Raw genomic sequence first — 16,677 nt, 5'->3', positions numbered from 1 at the left:
TGTGTGTGTGTGTGCCCACCAGAGCAGGCGAGATAGAGACATGGAGAGAGTGAGAGAGCGTTAAAAATAAACGTTTACGTAGCGTAAAATGACTTGAAAATGATTCGACTTACATGGCAGCAAACAACCAAACACTGATTCCACAATGCTGTGAAATGAGTTGATGATTTGCAATGACGTGAAATATGAGTCTTAATAAATTTTCGTTACGTTCGTTCATTCGTTTGTTTCGTTTCGTTTTTTTGGCATTTTCACTGTACAAATTTCTTTTCCGTTTTTCCCTCGAAGAACGAGAAATGAAATTGAATAACATTTTCAACTCGATCTGTGTGTATGTGCATATTTCCATGCATATTCTTTTTGTGTAATCAGCAAGCATTAGTCACTGAGTTTTGAGTGGAAATTGTATGAAGAAGAAATTTTTTTCATCAACATACACATCCGAAACCAGTGCCAAACATGATAAATTATGTGTGTGCGTTATATTAAATGTAATGTGAAACAAAAACGTCCATAAAGACAAAATCGAAACGAGCAAAACGGCAAACACACACAATCAATCGAATGCGAAAAATCACTGCAAATGAAATAAATGACAACGAAAATAGAAGAAACAGCATGAGCGCATTTCGATGTCAAAACGGTATTTTTCCAGCCAGTTTATTAAGCACGCACGCAACAACAACGAGAAGAGAAGAAGAAGAAAGAAAAAGAGAATAAAAAAACCAACAACCAAAGTAGCAACAACAACAACGCCGCTTTCAATCATTTTATCGCGAAATTCTCGCACACGCCACAGTGCAGATGGTATGTGCACCACCAGCAACAATTATTAAGTTCAATTACTATATAGCGACAAAAATACTTCGATTGAAATGATCCAACTTTTTATTATTATTTATCTGTTAAATGCTGAAAAGAGTCAGTTGTTTAGTGAGTTTTTTTTCTCATCTTCTTCAAGTATTTGCGGTAGCTCGAACGTGTGTCACACAAGCTCAACTCAAAATTTCTCATCGTGGATGTTGTTGTTGCTGCTGCTGTCGTTGACATAAATGCTGCTTTCGTCGATTCGTTTACTTCTCTTTTTGTGGTGGCAAGCTAAAGCTTTACACGACTTTTATGATAATACCAATTTCAGTTTGGTACATTTTTGGCGAGTGATTGAGCACGATGCGTAATAGTTTCAATTTTCTTGCTACAATATAATTTGCACAATTGTATAAGTATCAACTTCAGTTCATTTTTTCTCTCATTCGTCTCGGTGACAAATGAGCGGAGCGATGTGAAGCATTTTTTTTCTTCTAGTGCTATTTAGGCGCATAGTGTGGTCATTTAGGCAGGTATATTTACCTGTCATATGGTCGCAGACGTTGAGCAAATTTTTCACTGGCTGCTCTCATCTGACAGATGGCTAAAGTTTGTTGTTGTTGCTGTTGCTCTTGCTGCTTTCATTTTGCATAGCCTGGAGTGTCGATGTTTATACAAACACATTAATCAACTCCTTTGTCTTTCCGTACAGATAATCCGAATGAAAAATTATTTGGATTATTTTTTGAAATGTTCGATATGCCATCATATTTTTGCTCTCTTTCTCTCAACTTGTCGTATTTTTAATTGACTAGAGGTGTGCCCGGAATGGGGTCAATGTACGTTAAATTTTCCACATAATTTCGATTATTTTGTGAAATAGACGCGTGCGAAAAAAGAAGCATGAAAGTTGATTTATGGTGGCATAATTTAATGGGTGGAATTCGTTTTTTTCGGAAACAATTTATCTGAGTTAATTTGCCACTCATAAAATTGAAGTTAATAACATTTTTTTGATGGTTTTTTATAGAAAAAGAGCAAGAAGGAGGGAGAGAAAGAAAAGGCGAGAAGAGAGTGAGAGTACTCCCGCGAGCGCCATTGGCATGACATCAAAAAGGAAACATGGGCATTGAGATTTGAGTAGATGTAATTGATATGGATTCGAATTAATCAAATGGAAACTTTTTCGATTTCCGCCAACTTTTATTTTGCAATATGCGTGAATTTTGTCGTTTAACTACCAAATGTTCACATTTTTATATATAGATTTTTTTCCTGGTTGCTTTTATTATAAGGTGAAGCTTTTTTTTCGACGCAATTCGAATATATATACGATTTTCTTGGCACTCATATCCTGGCCTATGCGAAACGGAGAGCCCAAATGGCACATACACACATACAATAATCTATGATTAAATCAAGGGAAACATGTCAAATGCGATACGATATGCGTTACATGGCTTAAAACCACAGCCGAACATTATCGAAAACGCCCTATAATTGTACTGCGAGTACATTAAAGTACCATTTTCTCAGCTGTCAAAATCGGTTGATTTATAGAGGTGGCCTGTGCGTACCAACCAATCGCACAAATTACACCACCACCACCACCACCACCACCATCACCATTTGACAATATACATTACAAATGGAAAATGAATGGGATTATTCGCAAAATGAAATACGTACGTCGTACGGTATTCAAATCATATTGCGAATTCGCACATTTTGATAACGGTCCAATTTTCCGTTAATTAATAGATTTTTAGTATTGAAGAGAGTCCGTTGTAAATGGGAACTGAAATGTGAATACATCGAGGCAATACGATGGCATTCATAAATTAGTCGAATGGAGGCGTTTAAACTGCCTTCTATGCTACGGAAATGTCATCGAAATTATGTAAATGTGTGTATGATAAACATCCATCCGAGCGGCGGTCATCCAAATGGAGCAAGGCTTTGATTAAATATCGTTTCGATTCGAGATCGAAATAGTCAAAGCAATTGAAACGGAATTTTGGGAGGAATCCCTATATAATTAGAAGTGTCGTTTAATAACTGTCACCATGCTCAAGTCAAGACAAATAATGGGAATAAATGTCATTTGAACACTGTGTTTTCTATTGAAAACTTCAAGTCATTTCAATCTCGTATTTGAATGGCCGAATAATCGCTTCGATGACAATCCTTGTGACAATTGTTAAATATGTTCCTTTGCATAGAGAGTCCAAGAGGTAGGTGAAATTTTTTCCAAAGACAACAGAACAATTTCGGAACATATACACTAAACTAACAATGGGTCGTGCTGATGAGTCCATAAAATATGATGACGTATTCGATTTTGGGGAGCACAATAACCCTGTCATTTATCCATTCTTCGGCTGCAATCGCTGCCGGCCAGATATTATCATGCTATCAATGTTCGCATAACAGACAATTGACAATAACCATAATAATAGTAACGCAATAAAAAGCACATTAACCCTCAACTGCATGAATTTTTCCTAGGACTGGGAGTACTGGTATTTGGTTGATTTTTGGCCATAGATAACGAAAAAATATTCATAATCCTAGATTTCCCATGGTTTAGTCAGGAAATGCGATAGACATAAGTCAGAGAACAATGAAATCCATTGTTTAAAAGTGTCAAAAATATGTCTAATTTGGAAACCGAATAATTTATTTTGTCAAATTTTCGTTTTCGTGCACATTTTTGTTTATAACTCACCAATCGTACGACATAGACAAATGACGCCAAAGACAAAAATAAAGAAAAAACATTGACAAATAAAAATTCCCCTTGAAGCAATGTCATCCGCCGTACGATTCACATTATACAGGTGTTTAAATGATGCCCGCCAAAAGGCGGGCTTATGCAGCTGAGGGTTAAACATTGGGATTGAAGTTTTCACTTCGCCTTCGTAAAAACACGAATCGAGACAGAGAGAGAGAGACAGAGACAGAAAGAAAGAGAACAATAAAAACTATGAATTTTTCATTTGTAATTAGATATCTTCATTCATTGTGATTGCATGTGTATGTGTAAGTGCTGGTGGCAGTTAGTTCGTGCGTTTAATACGATTAAGGGTGAGTTTACAAAGTGAAATATAATGCCACCACCACCACCACCGACGATAACGACGGCGACGACGACAACGATGACAATGAGATTGCATCCAGAAATTCAAACAGACCTCCACTCATTACATCATTTATAGCAGCAACGGCGAAAAATGAAAATGAAATTGTCGAAACGGAATCATGATGAGGAGCGAAAGAGAAAACGAATGAAATAGATTGTAATAAAAAAAAGTGTATCTTAAACTGTGTGTACACCATTAATATCGCTTTCTGTATTTCTTTTTTTTTCGTGTCGCACTTTTGTCTGAATGTAGGATGAACATTGCAGATTTGGGCAGGAGTCGGTGGCAATTTTGTATTATTGTGCTGTGAGTTTCAACGACACGTTTAGCAAATTTAAAGCGATCTCTTTAGAAATTCCATCTTGTCCGAAAATCCGTTGTCAATTTAGTTGTTTTGTCATTTTTGCTTCCATTCTGCTTCGTCTTCTCATTTTCAACCAATTACATCAATGGAACAAGATGGAATGGTGTAGAACCAAAGAAATGACAAGTTTTCACTTGGTAGCATGCGATGCGTGTTTGCGTATTAATGGAGCGATTTTTACGAATAATCTGATTCAATCACGACTGTGAGACTTTTAAAGTATAAATGTGATTCAAATGCAGCGAAAGTGGAAAATACGAGTTGAGTTTACTCATCTCACACTTTTCAATCATTCATGACATATTTTGCAAGTGTTTCCGTTGCATTAGAGTCAAGTATTGGATTACACAATGGTGATGTTATCTCAAGCGGAAGAATCGAAAAGCATCACAGTGAACGAAAGGGATGGGGGTAGAGGAAAGCAGTATCACCACGTCTGCTTAGGCGTCAAAACATTGAAGTGAAGCAATCAATTTATAACCATAGTGCGGACAATGGTTACCAAATCTAGGTTAAAATCAAGAGTGACCCGTTAGACTGACCGCTTAATTTTTATTGCCTCAATGGTGAGAGCAGCAAAGCGGCTTCTCCAATTCCAAACCGACTGTCATGCATTCGCTTCAGATGAATGGGAGAAGGCGAACGAATGACACTGTTCAAATAAATATGTGTATGAGCACACCGAAAACGAAATCCGAAACCGTTTTGGTTGATAGTCTGCTGAAATTGCACTGTGAATTGAATACAATATTCCAGATAACAAAAACAAAGCGACTATGAAACAAGGGAGTCAAATTTATTTACATTTTGGTTATCTGGCTCTCCCCAGAAAAAAAGAAATGTTGTCACACAGAGTGCGTGTATGTTTTGTGTGCGCTACGCGTCGTCCGCTCTCACTCTCCCTCTCAATCTCAGATACGCAAACATGGATTTTTCCCTTTGAAGTATATCGTTCGAAAAGATGTATGTGACGAGTGAGAGCAGCAATCGAAAAATTTTACCACACATTCGCTTTTGTTGAGAGTGCGGGGAATTTCGTGCAGGCAGCCACACTTGTGTGTACACAAAGCAGCCAGCTCAAAGCATCTTTTATGATAGTACGCGCGCGACATTTCCTATTATCATTTCAAATATATTGTATACGTATTGCGTACGATTGTGATATGCGTAGTATAGTCGTCACAACAATGAGATGTATATTTCTCCCAAAGTGTCTCAATTCTCTACTACTATCCAATTCGGTACACGTTTTGTTTGTGCACACCGATCGGCTGAGCTAAAAATAGACACACTAAAAAAGAGACTGACGCGCGCGCTAAACAGACACACACACACACACACACAAGATGCTCTCTTCTCCAAAAAGACATCATCATCATCAACGTCGAACAACAGCGACCGAATAAAAATGTGTATTTGCACAGAGTGCGTTCGAGATAGGTCATATGGGAATCGTAAAACAAAAGCATATTCTTGAACGGAGGACACTGAACGAGATACCATCGTATATTGTTTTTTTTTCTCTTCTTTCTGTCATCGTATTTTCTTCTTTGCATCGGCATTTTGCTTTTTTCTCTTTCTTCTCTGTGCTCCAGCTGTTGTTTCCTAATCATGCTTGAACAGATTCTTCAACAGCCCTCAACCATATCTTCAGACGCCGACACCGACAACAAAATGACACACTGTTTCCTTTTGTGTCACCACATAGTCGCTTTAAATGTCAATCAAGTACTTGACTTCAGGCCACAAATTTCAGCAAATAAACAAAACAATTACAGAAGCATACCAACACATCGTGAAAAATTGTTACGATCCATTGTTTATCATAAACTATACATTCAGTGGATTTGTGCGGTCGGGGCAATTTGGAATAAATTTTAACTAGAATAGAAAGCAGACAGATCCCATTCATAATTTCGCTCATATCAATTTAGCCCATGTACGAATTGTGTGACGTTGATTGAAATTGCATGAAAAATAAACAGAAAATTTCCATCAAAATATGATCATAGTTCTGATGTCAGCTTGTCTATGCTGCACAACTCACAGATAGACGGTTTTACCATCATCGATTTTAGTTCATATCTTTCATATTTTAATTTTCTGTCTGCCGTTTATGTACCGTAACACTGCTTCAATAAACTTGAGATTAAATCCCCTCTCAGAACCAGGGTTTGAGATTGGAACTTGAGAGATATGGAGAGGGAGAGGGAGAGGGAGAGGGACAGGGAAAGGGAGTGAGACAGAGCATAGAAAAAAGCCAGCAAGACAAGACACTTACTCGACCGAATAGCAAAATGTAAATTTCCACATTTCACCGAAATTGTCTCTGTACCTATGCCGTTCTGCAGTCCCATTTCGTACTTAAACTGGATCGTTTAACCTAATTAAATTCGTTGCACTGTATGCAAGTGGCAGCAGAACAAAAAAAAAGAAACCGAAATGATTTTCAGCTGAAGCAACAGTGCACAGAGTCCAAAGCTTAAGGGAATGGAAATTGATCATGGGCGCTTGCATACTGGGCTGCAACATCACTGCTACTGTAAATCATCAAAATACTTGCACACTTTCGAAGCGAGCTGTAGCGTTCACGCTCACGCAAGAAGTGAGCAAACAAAAAAATCATAATAACTCAAATCTCTTTAAGATTATAATTTATTGCTGACATAAGAGATGGTTAATGATGATATCGGTGACTACGGACGAATAATAATAAAGGTATTAAAGGGAGAAATGATGACAAGAAGAGAGAGAAAAAACCGCACGAACAGAATCGAATCAAGATGATTTTTTTTGATGCTTCTTCTGTCATAACTTTTGCTCTCTTCCATCTATTTTTTTAATTTTTCATTTTTGCTTGTCGCATTTTTACACGTTGTCATCATTGCTTTTTTCTCTTTTTTTCTCTTGTTATTTCAATATCATTCGTTATTTCTCACAATCTGCCACTTTTTAAAGCAGATTATTCATTAATCACGACAGAATCGAAGCGTTCATACCAACCGATGATTTCAAGGCTTTCGCAACACCGACTCATTATTATTTGACAAACATTTTGTGACGATGCATACACAATTATTGATTTAAAGTGACATCGAAACACCGCAAAGATCGAGGTTGAAATTCATTTTCACATTTTTCATATTGTATCCGTCGTGAATAAACTCTTCCTGATTAGCAAAAATTCTGCAGGCATTACGCAATTTTTGCAAAAATATTCGTCTCAAGCCATAGTCTCAAGCCATAGTTGAACGAGCAGTAAAAAATCGAACCTCGTAACAAAATTCACATGTAAGTAAATCAACAAAGTGGCTTAGAATCGTGTTGTTCGTGTTTTTTTGTCTTCTCCTTCTGCTGTGTGTCAGTAACAAACATTTCTCACTAACAAGCTCGACACAGTTTCATTCTTTCAACTACTAATAGTTGGTGGTCCTTCAGCTTGTTATTTATTCAGTTTATGCGTTAAAAAATATGATTCGTATTTATTTTGATTTAACGCATAAAAAATGTATGTTTTCAATTTGGTTGACAGGCGTGAGTAGAAAAATCGGATGGAGAAAAAAAAAGAAAATATGGAACAGCAACTAAGCGCCACAGCATACACAGGAGCAAGAGACCAACCAGCAACGGAAAAAAAGCATTTGACTGAGCATCAGCAACCACACAGTGTTACTGTACCATATTGAGGCAGTGCTTACATAGTGATGACGACAATATTAATAATGGAACAACATGCTGAAGAATATTTCGGTGTATAAATGACTGAGTGACTTATTTTTAAGTGTAATTTATTATATGCCCGAATCTCCAACACTCATACTTGCTGCTACTGCTGTTATCTACATATTATGTTAGTGAGTGAAAATTCTCTGCTTGCAGATAAAATGCCGTCTCAAGTACGAACGGAAAAAAAAACTGTTGTGGGTTCATTCGAACGGAAGTTTATGCCGTAACATTGCCGGGGCTACCACAAAACTGGACGCAAAATTTGGCGATAGTTTTCTTTGCGGTTTGTGTGTGTGTGTTTTTCTGGTTTCCGGCCATGTTCGGGCATTCGAAAGCCATTCTAAACAACAATAAAATATTCGAGTGGATTAGTTGCATTGATGTTACTCAATCACGAACCGCATGGATATCGGATAAGAGATACATATCAACACAATTGTATGAAACTAAACTAATCAAATGATATTACAACGACCTCTTGATTACGGCGACTAATTCATCATTTTCTAGCATGTGTCCACGAAAAAATTGTCGTACGCTGGACGCGAGAATCCCGAGAGATGGGCATCGGATACCGACAAAAACACCATATATATATATATATATGTGTATATATATATATATATATATATATATATATCTATATATATATTCTCACAAGTGTCCAAAGTATAGCCAAGAAATCCGTAATCGAATTTAGTTTCGCAATAAAAATACAAACATTAGATCTGTGCAAGAAGATTTTTTTCCCTGTGCGTTGTAACACGAAAACTTTATGCCGGAAAACCGCACAAAAAAAAGAGTGACAAAAGTTGTTGGAAACACTTTTTGATCCTTTTAACAGTCGGTTTCTCTCTCTCTCTCTCTCTCTCTCGTTCTCTCTATGGCTGTGCGTATGCAATAGACTTTATTTTTCGCATGCTGTTGATGTCATCCTTTTAATGGTATATATGTAGAATGATTTTTGGGCAGGAACGAAGCCAACAAATAAAGCAACGATCAAGTTTATACCACCAAGGAAATAGACACCAGCATCAAGAAGAATTCAAGAATAAGAAGAAGAAGAAGAAGAAGATGGAGAAAGAATAAAATAAAATTTCGCAGCAAATCAAAGAAATCGAATGCGAAAAGAGTAAGCGCAGAAAGTTGTGATAGAATGAGTCTCATATAAATGCATTACCGACCGGAAAAGCGTCCAAATCAATAAGAGACGTATTGTTTACTTTTACTATCGTTTTTTTCTTCTTCTCCTCCTCCTCCTCCTCCTTCTTCTTCTTCTTCTTCTTTTTCTTCTGTGGATGTGTGTGGTTCCCATGCAGATGGATGTGGTGCCAAACTATGGGGGAAAAATAGAACTGAGAAAATGTGACAGGATCAATGGGATTTGTTTGCATCCTATTTATACATCTCTCCCAGCGAGCTCGCCAAACTCACTCTTCTGTGAATATTTTTTTCAGCTCGCATGCAATCGGTTCGATTTGATTAGTTTTCTGCAGAGGCATTATGTGTGAGGTTGCCAACTATTTGAGTCGAGTAAGCATCGAATTATTTCGACTTGAGTTTTTGAATACAGCTATTCGATCCGGCTTTCTCTCGGGCTGCTTCTGCCTTTTCTTTCCACTTCTTCTTCTATCAACCATCATCGTCACCGCTGCCGTCGTTGTCGTCGTCATCCTCATTGAAAATCTCATATCTCATGCATTTCAGGCCATTTCAGGAAGATTGAATGAAAATGAATTTCGGACGAAAATATATTTAAAAGAAAATTCCCAAGAAAAAGAGTTTATGTTTTCGTTGTGTGTGTGTGTGTGTTTTTTTTTTTTTTGTTCAACAACAATATGTCGATCTTTTGAATAAACACATCACTCGCATACGTCATGTTTCACTTTAAATTCCTAATGTGTGTTACTTTTCTCTGAGCCGTCAAATTCAAATGCTGTTCTTTTTATTATTAATTGTATACACAAAGCACAGCTTACTAGAAGAAGAATGCGAAACAAAGAATAATTCCTGCCGCTGACTGAGTAAATGATTTTCTGCTTATTTCTCACTCAACTACGCGCGAAAGTGTAGTGTGAACACCGAATGGCTTTGTAGTATTGATTGAAATGGCATCGGCAGCAGATGTACTCGCATCTGATGGACGGGAAATTGCGAGCGAGAGAGAGAGGAAGAGGGAATGAATAAGCTACAAAAAAATTTTCATCGAAGCAGGTTGTGTGTGAAAATGAAAATGAAATAGCACCTCATACCGTATACAGACACCGGGCACAAATTACACAATATGTTGTACATTCACGTTCATAGGCATGTCTAGCACCATATCGCTGCTCATCAAACTACACATATGTTAGCTACCGCTCTATTAGATGCAAATGAAAAACGACCGCACAAAATAACCAAACCGAAATGCGCAAACACATACCGCACAGCGCACAGCGAACCCAAATGTATGAATGAAAACAAAACAACGAAGCGCGGCATCGTCACCAAGCAGATGAACATAAGTAAAGAGAGCGAGAGATATGCCCCACTTTATCATCTTTTAGTAAACAAATCATGCGATACATTTAAATTAATAGAAGGAAAATAGCGAAATAAAGATGTGTATTATTTTTCATGAAAAGGCAATCGGTTTGGATGTGTGTGAGCACGCGCGCGCGCTCATCATAATTCGACAGGGCACGTAAACATATGCGCACATTTAGAACGTCAAGCAAAGATGTCGGTAGAATGAGAGATTAGGTTTAAGTTTTCCATGCGATTTCCGGACGAACGAACGACGACTGAAATTTCACTCAATTGTTGACACTTTAAAGACCTTTAAACTCTCAGTCCATCAATAAAATGTCGATCTCCGTGCCAATCAAGCGGAAAAACTTTAAATCAACCATACAACAGCAAAGAGATGAATGACATCTCATATAAAAACGACCCAATAAGATTACGCGCTTTACGGCACACAATCGAATGACACATACTGGAAATATGGCGACAAATAATTTTAAACGGTACTAATTATGAAATTTCGTAAATTTTGTTTGTATTCGATGTCTTTGAACACAATTTTCTGTTCTTCATTAAACCGTAAAATGCGGCTTGCATGAACATTGAAACGAATTGCCGAGAAAAAACAAAAAAAAACTGTACACGAAAAGCACAACGGTTTTTTTTGTGTGTGTACTATCTTTTAAAAACCGCAATGCACGATTTTCACACCATTTTTCTGTGTATGAACTCGATTCGGAATTTGTTGAATGTTTTAGAATGAGCTGTTTGGGTCGAGCGCGCGTTGTGTGCCTTTTTTTGGTGCACGAAGGGTATTCAATTGAACAATTTCGCTGATTCGCTTTGAATATACACAAAGTTGGCGAGTAATTTTTGCGTTATCTTCATTTACCGAAAAACACACACATAAAAATTTGGCATATCACTTTTTCACCGTCCATGAATTTTCAGCACAGCACGCATAAATGAGCGGCGTTTTTGCAGTAATGGCTTGAAATTCGATATTAGGCTTTTGTCGAACACATTTGGTTTCATCGGCTGATGGTGGCGGCGGCGGTCCATCTATAAACATATTTGTTTGTTTACTGAGGGGAATCATATCGGAGATTTTTGGCAAAAGTTGTTTGCTTTATCAACCGAGATATGGTAAATGACCGAACAACATGAGAGCGTAAACTTTGAATTCACTGAAACAATTGGTGTCCGTCGGGGCAGAGGGACAACCAGAGATAGAGATAGAGCGAGGGAGAAGAGAAAAATGAAATGTGGTTAAAATAGAATAGTTGCATACGTTTTTGTTTTGCATACCGCAAACAATTTTTGGATCTATACCGTAACTGTGTGGATACAGATATTTGTGGAGTCGTGGCATCCGATCTTTTGGTAACGTCCAACCAAGCTTCATTGGAAAGTTAAGCGATTTCTTTTGAGAATAATTTCATTAGATTGAATTCGATGAGAAAATCGGCTTGAAACGGAAATGAGCATTCAAAATGCTAGTTTCTTATACACATTCAAAGAACAATCCCAAAAAGATTCCTCAATTAGGTCAATGAAATTTTGCCAAGCACAAATCATAACGACCAAAAGAAGAAGAAGAAGAAGAAGAAGAAGAAGACGAAGAAGAAGAAAAAGTAGTTGAAAAAAAAACACAGACCCACACACACGATAAGGGACGCCATAAATCTACATTTCAGATTAAATATGGCAGATATATCGCTCTTTAATTTGTGAACCCTTTCCTTGTAAACGTGAACGTTCAGAAATGTGCCACAACACCATAAATAATACTACGAATGAAAGACGGCATATCATGCTAACTGTAATTCTTGGGCAAAAGATGCCAAAAGTGCATTTACATACAGATATGCTACAGTATTATTTGTGCGTGTGTGTGTGTATGTATTCGGAAAAAAGTTTTTCCCATCAATAAATAGCACCCATTCTTCCAGATATACACAAAACTTTGGCAACTGTTGCTTTTTTATCGGGCAAAAACAATTAAATGATGTGAACAGAAAAAAAGGGAACCATTCCAACGCACAATTCCACTCTTTGATGCCGAATTACAACCGCACGCTTGGACTTCATTTTCGTTTTTGTGAACGGAAAATTCGACCGAAAAAAAAACGTGAAAACAAAGTCAGCCTAAAAAAGGCGACTAGCAGAGAAAACAACATCATCACAAAAAAAAAATCGAGTTGAAATGAAAACATTTTTTACGAAATTCATTTTCAACACACATAACAACCGAAAATGATCCTTCAACTGTTGACAGATCTCGAATTTAACTGGTACACTGTGTTAAAATTGGACTAAACAGTTGTTATTTCTTTTATTCGGGACAATCCATTCAAAAAGCCGAAAAGAATAACTTTATTTGTTTGGGAAATTTATTCAATTTTCACTCATTAAAGTTTACCTTTTACAAAAATGCCACGGTGAAAAATGTTGGTGTAATATTACTGCAGCAATATTTAAAGAAAAACTTGAATATTTGATTTTCAAACAATGTAATTTGGGAAATTAAATGAGCCATAGTGCAAATATTCTAACACAACCGAATTGAATATTGTTCATATATCACACCGTTTGGCTTTTTTCTGTTTTTGAATGAAATAAGTGTGAAAAGCCAGTAAAAATATATCCGCGGCGAATAACAACAGCGAAAAATAATTACATTATTTCGAAATTGAGTGAACCGTTTTGGCCAACAAACCCATTTAGACTAAATGCATGAAAATGAATCAGACGACGTTGGAGCTCTCGGTGTCGTTCTCCCCAGCTTTCGAAATCTCTTTCTCACAGTGGTGGCGTGTGGTGTGTTTGTGTGCGGAAGAGAGAGAGAGAGAGAGAGAGAGAGAGAGAGAGAGAAACCCAAAGCTTTCCGACTGTTATTCGAGAACACAATTAAGAGTCAAGTGAAGTGATTTCTAACAATGATTGTAAAAGCACAACGGAAACTGAATCTCAGTTGCACGCACTCGAACCCATTTACAAGTATTGGCATCAATAATCTAAAGTACTTATTGAACACAAATGTCGTTAAAATTGACGACAATCTTGTACACTCGGTGTTAGCATAATTGAATATCACTGCCGTGATTCAAGCAAACGACAGTCAATTTTCATGTTTTTAGCACCTCTAACTTGAATTGATTTTGAAGTTTTTTTTATTTCTCAACACTCCTGATGCACCAATTCACACATCGAACGCAAACCACAACCAACCAACCAACCAATAATCAATTCATTCGCTACAATTTAACAACAGTAATAACGAAAACATAAAAAAAAAATTGTAACTGAAAACAATAAATATGAACAAGAGAAAATTGTACGTACACTGCACCCGGTTTCAAGACCAGAGAAACTAACGCATGATTTGTCCGAAAATGGTTCAAAACACTTTGGTAACGGTTTTTCTCTTCAATTTCAGTTTGAAAGATCAAGTCGGTTAAAATAATCGATATCACACAAAATACACAACAAATTTTTTGTTTCGAACGAGTCCGAGCAGCCGTTGTGTAGTCAGCGTTGTCGAAACAGTATCTGTACGAATACTGAATGAGAAAACCACAGAACAAACAATATCAAGCGGCAAAACAACAATATAATGCCTATACTATTCGTTTGATTCGTTATATCGAGTATATAAATATAATTTGGTTGTGTCTTGGCTCTCTGCTGTTAGGATAGAGCGAATAGCAGTGGCGGTACACTGTGCATGGAAACACATATGAATGAATACGCGGCAAAAGCATGCGTATTAAAGCGTACAATACGATTCAGTGATGACGATGACGTCGTCGTCGTTGTCGTCGTTGTCGTTGTTCAACGTGTGTACCGTTTGTTTATCCACATTTCGAATGTGAAAGAGAAAGCATTCGTTGTGAGTGTTGCAGCAAGCATCACATCAATTCCGGCAAAACGATGCAAGTAAATTCCGTTGGATTGCACGTGCTTCGATATTTTCATCCTGCTTTTTTTTATCGAGTAATCGGAGGAGCACACGAATTGAGGCAACGTCGAGCTGCGTCCATGACGTCGACACCATTGTCATCGATTCAACGATAGTGAGAGTAAATCAAAGTACGTTCGATGTGATTTGTTTACATTCAATTGTTTTGGTTTTTTTCGTTAATTCGCGTGCAACATATCTGTGTATACACACATATTCACACACTCCCCCGCACGCTGTGTGGCGATTCAGGCTGCTTCGCCTCTCGTTGATGGAATTTAACTGTTTTCGATAAAAAAGAATGTCATATCATTACCGTATCGCTGATGTTATATCAGTTTCATATGGACAGAAATGCCTTATCATTATTGCTCCTCAAATGAATGAATTCGATGAGATTGGTCGAATTCAGTCAAATCGTCAACAACAATGCAGCGATAAAAACAATGGCATTATGTTTCACAATCAATGGATCTGTATCCGTGGTAAAATAGATTAAATTTACCAAATCGTTATGTATGTGGGCCAAAAATTCTGAAGAAAAGTCAAGTAGTAACACCTAAACCTTTTTCCTCTCCCGGTTTTCAGCCTATTTTTACTCCCTTCGAACGTATACGTATGAATTTATGTATTTATCGCTCAGGCTCGACTCGAATGATGACATGGTCGTTTTCGGTTCATGACGTAAGGATGTATTTCACATTTTCAGCATTTAATCCGAACAATGGGCGCATACACATCAAATAAAGCGTATCGACCGTGCCATGGATTACAAACAGCAACAGTAACGGACGGCGTCGACGACGACAACGGCTCATTCCCAGCGATATCAAATGAAATAGTCATTTTCATTGTGATTTGGTTGTTGGTCGAACTGAATTGTTTTTCGAATGCTTTCGGCTTTTTTGTTAAGCACAAAAAAGCGTTCCCCCTTTCCGACGAGAGGAAAAAGAACCGTTTATCACGTTACAAACGAAGCGTACAGCACGTTATTTGTAATTTGCCAGATTCGACAGCATATTTTCAACAGAAGCTTGACATTAAATGGTCATATGGGTCCGGCAAAAAATCACAAACTAATTTCCAAATAACAAAATCAGAACAAAAAGACAGGCACAATAACAATAGGTGCAGAAGAAGGATTTTTTCGTTTTAATTTCATGAAATGTCAAACAATAGCGAAAATGAAATGTAGCTCAACTATCACAAAACTATTTTTCACAAATAGCAACAACAACAACAACAACAAGCATGTACAAATTGAACTGCTTGTCTCTCTAATCCGTGCCGTTGTCTCAGACTAAAAACTAAGCAGAATATATAGCCAGTCGTTAAATTTTAATGATGAACCATTTTTCTTATATTCTCTCTCTCTCTCTCTCTCTCTCTTGCTGCGCGCTGTTGTTGTTGTTTTCTTTATTCTTCTCTCTATTGCTGTCTCAACTTGTCTTCTTCGCCGTTCACCGAAATTTACAAGTATATCATAGCACAGTGCGTTTTTACTATGGCACTTCCGTTTTCTTTCAGTCTGTGTTGTACACCAAAAATTGTGCGTTCCTTTCGAAATGCATGTCGTTGTCGAACAAGCACGTAAGTAATTCGGGGCTTAATACATTGAATTGTGAGCACCAGTTGAAGAGGGGGCGATGAAATAACAAGACGACTTTTTCCAAATGTAAATAAACTTTTCAGCTTTATTTTCCGTTTTTTCTCATGCTTCAGTCAATATGTAATTTACTATGGCATCGAAAGCGTGTATACGACTGTATGTGTGCACTGTGCGGGTGAACGAATATTGCCTTTGAGCGGTCACCATAAAAATGAAATCTTTTCCAGTTTTTACGATAACGTAATGAAAAACACACCAAATTGTCCCCAACGAACACGAACGAAGGAGGAAAAAAATAATATTACAAATGAGATAAATTAAAACAATCGATCGTCGCGCTGTATTTTGGATTTTAATAACCCCTTCATTTTGATGGCTGTAGTTTTTCCGAGTTTAAATAACTCTTTCTTTCATTCATTCCCTTCGTCTCTCGCTCCCTATCTTCGTCTTTCTCTCACTCTCATTCCAATTTGTATGACAAAAATATTGTTGGCAAATGTGTAAAAGGGGTCAAGCACCGATTCAGTGTACCAATGAATCAAATCGAGGGATAGAATGA

At 37.3% G+C, this 16,677-nt stretch overlaps 1 protein-coding gene across 1 annotated transcript in view; it reads right to left on the bottom strand.

Annotated features, from left to right (window-relative positions):
- The window catches only part of LOC129579478 (uncharacterized), a 76,755-nt gene extending 62,666 nt beyond the window's left edge, over nt 1–14,089 (bottom strand). Inside the window, exon 1 of the mRNA XM_055469587.1 lies at nt 13,894–14,089. The gene's annotated coding sequence lies outside the window, so the exon portion shown is untranslated. The remainder of the gene's footprint in view (nt 1–13,893) is intronic.
- Nucleotides 14,090–16,677: the final 2,588 nt, after the last annotated feature.

This window comes from Sitodiplosis mosellana, unplaced genomic scaffold (assembly GCF_009176505.1).
Source record: "Sitodiplosis mosellana isolate CC-2019 unplaced genomic scaffold, AAFC_SMos_1.0 Smas_scaffold_6226, whole genome shotgun sequence".
NCBI lineage: Eukaryota > Metazoa > Arthropoda > Insecta > Diptera > Cecidomyiidae > Sitodiplosis > Sitodiplosis mosellana.
This window is presented reverse-complemented; position numbering and strand designations above follow the sequence as displayed.